The 6,000-nt window shown below is 48.3% G+C and overlaps 1 protein-coding gene across 4 annotated transcripts in view; it reads right to left on the reverse strand.

The window, feature by feature from the left end:
- Nucleotides 1-3,262, reverse strand: part of CYLD (CYLD lysine 63 deubiquitinase) — a 42,714-nt gene extending 39,452 nt beyond the window's left edge. For 2 of the 4 annotated variants that reach the window (XM_039503295.1, XM_039503292.1), the window contains exon 1: nt 2,899-3,262. The gene's annotated coding sequence lies outside the window, so the exon portion shown is untranslated. Of the gene's footprint in view, nt 1-69; nt 161-2,374; nt 2,392-2,898 lie in introns of those variants that run through there. The other 2 variants (XM_039503293.1, XM_039503294.1) reach the window with 2 other exon arrangements.
- Between the last annotated feature and the right edge of the window lie 2,738 nt (nt 3,263-6,000).

The following is a 6,000-nucleotide window of genomic DNA, read 5'->3' on the forward strand; positions in this document are numbered from 1 at the left end:
CCAATACATCCATTCTCAAATTCTCACCCCATCTCAGCAGTGTGTTCTTAAAGCATGCGCTAAGCGTACCTGTTCTAAGCTCCCGAACCAGAGGGGCAGGGCTTCCCCAAATCTTGGCTCATATCCAGGTGGCGAAATAGGGAAGTGGGCTCAGATCCTCCTAGAGAGACAAAGCCCTCTAAGATCCCAGATTACATAAAGAAGGGTAGGGAGAGGGGCTCGGACATTTGCAGAAGGGCACAGAACTCCAGATATCACATGGAGATGGGCAGATGGGGAAGGGGGATTAGATCCCCATAGAAGCATACAGGGAGCCCCCCCCCCACAGACCCTGGCACAAATACAGGCGCAGGGGCGGCTCTATGTATTTTGCCGCCCCAAGCACGGCAGTCAGGCAGCTTTCTGCGGTGAGCCTGCGGGAGGTCCACCGGTAATGCGGATTCGGCGTACCGCCGCCAAAACCACAGGACCGGTGGCCCTCCCACAGGCACGCCGCCAAAAGCCACCTGCCTGCCGCCCTCACAGCGACCAGAAGGCTGCCCCTCACGGCTTGCCGCCCCAGGCATGCGCTGGTGCCTGGTGTCACCCTGTATAAGGGGCAGGGACTCAGACACCCCCAGAAGGGCAAGTACCCCATATCTGGCTCACATGAAGGGGTATACAAGGATGGGGTGCTCAGATCTGGCACAAACACAAAGGTAGGGGAAGAGGCTCCGACCTCCTCTCCCCTAAGATAGGCTGCCTCCCACAGATGCCAGCAATCACATGAGAGGGAAATGTAGGGCTGACAGGTGCCGCTGCCCCTATTCTCCCCCACCCTGGAACTTACTCCCATGTGTTCCTTCCCATTGTCCCATTCCTCCCCTCCCACTCCCTATCACTGACCCACACCTAACCCCTCTCCTACCTACCTACCCCCATAATTGATCCTCCCCTTCTTTGCACCCCAAGCCCCTCTCTCCCTTTTGCCATCCACTCTTCCACACACATCCCATGAACATTTGCATGTGTAATTTACTACACTGCACAGCAGTGCGGTGATGAATATTAAGCCCTGTGTATGACAGTATGTAACATACTTAAGAACTTGTTCTGTCCATCTAGGTTCTCATGCCATGGCCATCTTTGTGATATCGGAGCCTATCTTAGTACCAAAATGGGCCGAGGGGTAAGAGAGAAAAGGAGCAAGTGACTGAAACTTTGTAAGTGTAGCTAAGAGGGTGAAACTCTGCACATGTTTAAGCCACTGTAGTTAGCCCAGTCAGAAGTTCCCTAAATTCCTCTCCCCCCACCTCGCCCTCTGAGTCACTAGCATATACTGTTACAGAGAATCATCTCACTGAGAAAAAGGTTTGTTCTGAAATTTGAGAACTTTGTTTCTGCCTTGGGATAGCATTACTTGGAGTAAGCAGTGTGGTTTGTATCTCCTATCAGGTTTCAGCATGAATATACACAAGTATATTGCCTTGATTCAGACTATAGAACAAGTGGGGAAAACTGGATCAACCTGTTTCAAATTGTCTCTTGTAAATTCCCGAGTTTAAATGTCATGTTTTGAATAACCCCATGTACAGGGCAAACAACCAAGACTGTCAGTCTGAAAAATGTTTTAAGTGGAAGAACCCACAGTAGTTGAGTGGGCAAATGTAACAGCATCCAAGGGAGGCCAAAGCTGCATGTTTGCAATACTAAATAAAAAATGTGCATTTTAAAGAATGCTTAGTTGCTAAGTGAAAACATACATCTTAACACAGACCAATGGATTATTGGAGCTTTTAAATGTATTTTTACTATTTGGATTTTACTACTTAACTTTTTTTAAAACAAAAAGCACTACTCTGTAGCTGTTTGGTATAATGTGTACATGGACTTGATTTGGGGATGACACTTGTATGTCAGTATGTGCCATTTGTCTCTAATTCAGAGGGATTGTGCATTGTGTTCATATTTTGAGATGAAAGATGAAAACACTATTTTCAGTCAGATTTAATGTTCTTGCTTTATAGTTAATATATACTTCTCTATACTTGTTAAGAATGTTTATTTTCTGAGCAGCATAAAATATGCTTAAACATTTCCTTGCTTTTAAATGCTTACTTTTTTTTAAACACAGATTTTTATTTTACATTAGCCTAGACTTTTCTCTTATTTTTTGTGCACATGTGTAAATGAAGATACAGTTTAAACTTTTAAATAAATGGGATGACTGGTGACCAGATCATTACATTAAACCCGGGAGCTGGACTGGCCAAAATCAGTGCCGCCTGCACAGATAGCCCTTATCTATTTCAGTGTGCACCTGACAAAATGCGGGGATCACTATATTGCTAAATCCTTAAGCCTACAATCAGATCTGACAGTGTGAACCTCTTACCCAACTGACTTCAATGTTCTGCATGAGCTACCAGAGCCAGCTGCAGGATCCGGGCCTACCTCAGGTATGCAGCACAGCACAACCCAGCCTGCCTGCCTGCCTTCAAGCTGCACGTTGGTGAAAAAGGCGAAACAAAGCAACTCACTGTGAGAAGCCCTAACAGAGGAAAGGTCGCGCACACACGCGCGCAGAACTAGAACCCACGTCCCACTACGCTGCTCTAGAGCCAACCTCTAACCTCCTAGGCCAGCTGAGGCGACTCAGCCGCACGGTGCTTTACGCGCCCGGGACGAAGGGGGCTGACAGCGCGCACCCTGTGCCGGTCCGTCGGCAGCCCTCCGAGCGCGGCCCCCCGTGTGTGTGTGGGGGGACACACACGTATTGTCGCTGCACATACAGACCGGCACGTCCGCAGCCCCCGCCGATTTCCAGCGGGGGGACCAGCCCCGGCCCCAGCCCCCACGGCCAGGGCAGCGGGAGGCAGCCCCGAAACGCGGCGCGACCGCCCCGGGCCCCTCACTCACCTCTTCATCCTCGGCCCAGCGAGCCACCGCGTTGCTGCTGCTGCTGCTGCCCAGGCGGCCCCTCCTGACAGGCCCGGAGCCGCCGGCGCGGGGACTTTCCCAGCCCGCTCACACCCCCGCGGGGCTCATCGGAGCGACGCAGCCCGTAGCCCGCTCTCTCAGAGTCAGCACAGGAGCCAGGCGGCCCGGCCCGCGAAACCTACCTTGCTACGCACACAGCGCCGCCCCCTGCCAGCTGCCGGAGCCAACCACAAGGCCCGGAGCCGGCCACCCTCCCTCCTATTGGCCCGACACACACACACAGAGCCTGCGCCTACGCGGGGATTTCCACTCCACCATGCTTGGCAGAGCCGCAGATGAAGGCGGGAACTGACGGGTGGGAGGAGTCAAACCGATGGGTTTCATTGGCTAAATCCTTTAATCCCGGCCGGCCTGCAGATTGGCTACAGAGACGGGGTGGAGGGAACGTAAGAGGAGCGGAGGAACGCTTCGGTTTGATTGGTTGAACCACCTGAGTCGCTCTCTAGCGATTGGTAGAGTTTAACCAGGTGCAGGTTAAATCAGGAGCAGGCTATAGCCCCGCCCTAAGGGGGAAGTGCAGTGAGCAGTGGCAGTAGGGGCGGGAGGGGCTCAGACCCATCCGTGCTCCTCAGGCAGTGAGCCCAGCCCTGGGGTCTGCCCAGCAGCACCTCCCTTCCCCGGGCCCTGAGGCTGCACCTGTCCCTGTGGCATTGTCAGGCAAAAGAAATGGGCCCCCAGGATTTAATGTGACCCTGTAACTGTCCCCAGTGTTGAACAATGTTTGGCGTGCAGAGGGCTCAGGCAGCTTAGGGCCATGGCAAACCTTTACATTTTGTATTAAAGATGGGGGGCGGGGGGCAGTTAAAGTATTTGAAATGTAAAGTATCAAATAGGGCTTTCATTTTAACACCCTTGTTCCCTTTCCTTTAGCTAGAGAGGTGTCTTTTTGTTTGAAGAAAGAACACACACACCACCACCACCACCCCCTTGTTGGACAGTCTCTTAGATGGTAAAACCATGGGCAGCCCATGAACCACCAGCTGGAGGAGGCTAGTCCCCAGCTTTGCCCCTTCCACTCAAGGCTCTGCCTCTTCTGTGCCTCCCGTCCCCCCACCAGAGCCACAGCCACCAGCCCCCACCCTAGGCTAGCCCTGGAGCTAGGGTGACCAGACAGCAAGTGTGAAAAATCAGGACAGGAGGTGGGGGGTAATAGGATCCTATATAAGAAAAGACCCAAAAATCAGGACTGTCCCTATAAAATCAGGACATCTGGTCACCCTACCTGGAGCTCAGGGAGGACAAGTGGCATGGCTCCAGCCTGAGACAGGGCCACTGCACAGGGGGACTGGAGCCGCCCGCGAGTGGGGAGGGTTTGGGTAGGGCCACCATTGGCTGTTTGGGGAGGCATAGCATCCCCCAGCCTATGGTACCTGCCACCCATGGGTAAAACCCGTCATATGAAAGAGGAATGAAAAGTACAGCAAGGATAGAAAATGCTGGCTTTCTTTCCACAGTCTTTTAAGGACCCCAAAAGGGAGTGATGGGAAGAATAGCCAATCCTCTTATTTTATCTACTACTTAGACCTAATTTCCAATACACCAATTTTGGTCCCACATTTTTCTTGTTTATCAGGCACAATCTTTGAATTTCATCAGTAGGGCTTTTTGCTTGTACTAATCAATCTGTCTCCCTTTTGCATCTTTTACCATCATCGTTATAGGTTATTGTGGCACTTTATGAACGGTCATTCATTTTTCACAGTTGAGCTTACAATTTAGGTACATTTGTAGGCCCAATTATCACAACATCCCCACAACATCATGCCTAAACGAACATGACACTCGCAAACTCACTCTCCCCTTAGATATGCATGACATAATGTGCCCTCAAGCACGGCCAGCCCCAGGCTTCTTAATATGATACCACCAGCATTGCCAACACTAAGTGTTAAAAAAATCATGAGATTGGCTTAACAATAATAGCTGTTTTGTTTTGGATTTTTTTTAAACACAACATAGTTTGGAGATTAGTTCATATTTTTGGTTTTTTTATATTTCTGGATTTTTTTATAATTCAGAGATTCTCACTAAATTACAGGAACTTGAGGATTGAAGAGAAACACCAAATATTGCAATATAGATATGCAGTGAGCTGTAGCTGTGCAGATAACCTGCAGTGACCTTTCTTGTACAAGTACATACTCACCCTTTAGATGTATAATGACCTGACATGTCTGTCCAAATCATGGTCCATTAGATATGGAATAGCCCATCATGCCTATATATTCACCCTCCCACAGATGTGCATTTACTCAGCATGCCCAAAGTCTGACACCTCACACCTTAAATGTGTAATGAACTTGTGTGCAGTGCACATATGGCTCAATCAGTAATGCAGATACAATCATTAACTGTTAGATGTGCAAATACCCAATCTGATTACCATACTTCTTTAAATGTGAAAGCATCCATTTCCACATAAAATAAACAGTAAGTGCAAATCTAATATATTTCTGTATGGTTACCTGATATCCATGCATGCTGCTGCATCAGACATTCACTTACGTCATTTGCACATTCACAGACCAGTTACACTGCATTTATCCAAATCGGGGATGGTGCACATTTAGATGAAAAATGTTCAATTACACCTTGATAGAAGAGGAAGGAAGTTTATTTTTATTAATTAACTAGACAATATGTTGCAATGCACAAAATATCAGTAGCTACATGAGTTTTATGTAGTAGGAGAAAGGGTGTTCTGTTAAATCATTTGTTATCCTTGTGAAGAATCCAATTAAGATTGTATGCTAGATTGCCTACAGTCAGCATAACTGGGGATTTAAGGGCCTGAATCAAAGATCGTTGAAATCATTGGAAAGACTCCTGTTGAATTCAGTGGGCTTTGAATTGGCCCTGACAAAATATTTTGGCAGGATAACACTTTAATTATACAGCATATGTGTGGACAATACATTATTTGGCACCTGTACATTAGTTAAATAAATCCACTTGATATCTTGTAATTTTTTCTTCTAGTAAGTAAATTCACAGCCACTCCTGCATCAACTTTTCCCCAAT

The sequence above is a fragment of the Mauremys reevesii genome, linkage group 16 (assembly GCF_016161935.1).
Source record: "Mauremys reevesii isolate NIE-2019 linkage group 16, ASM1616193v1, whole genome shotgun sequence".
NCBI lineage: Eukaryota > Metazoa > Chordata > Testudines > Geoemydidae > Mauremys > Mauremys reevesii.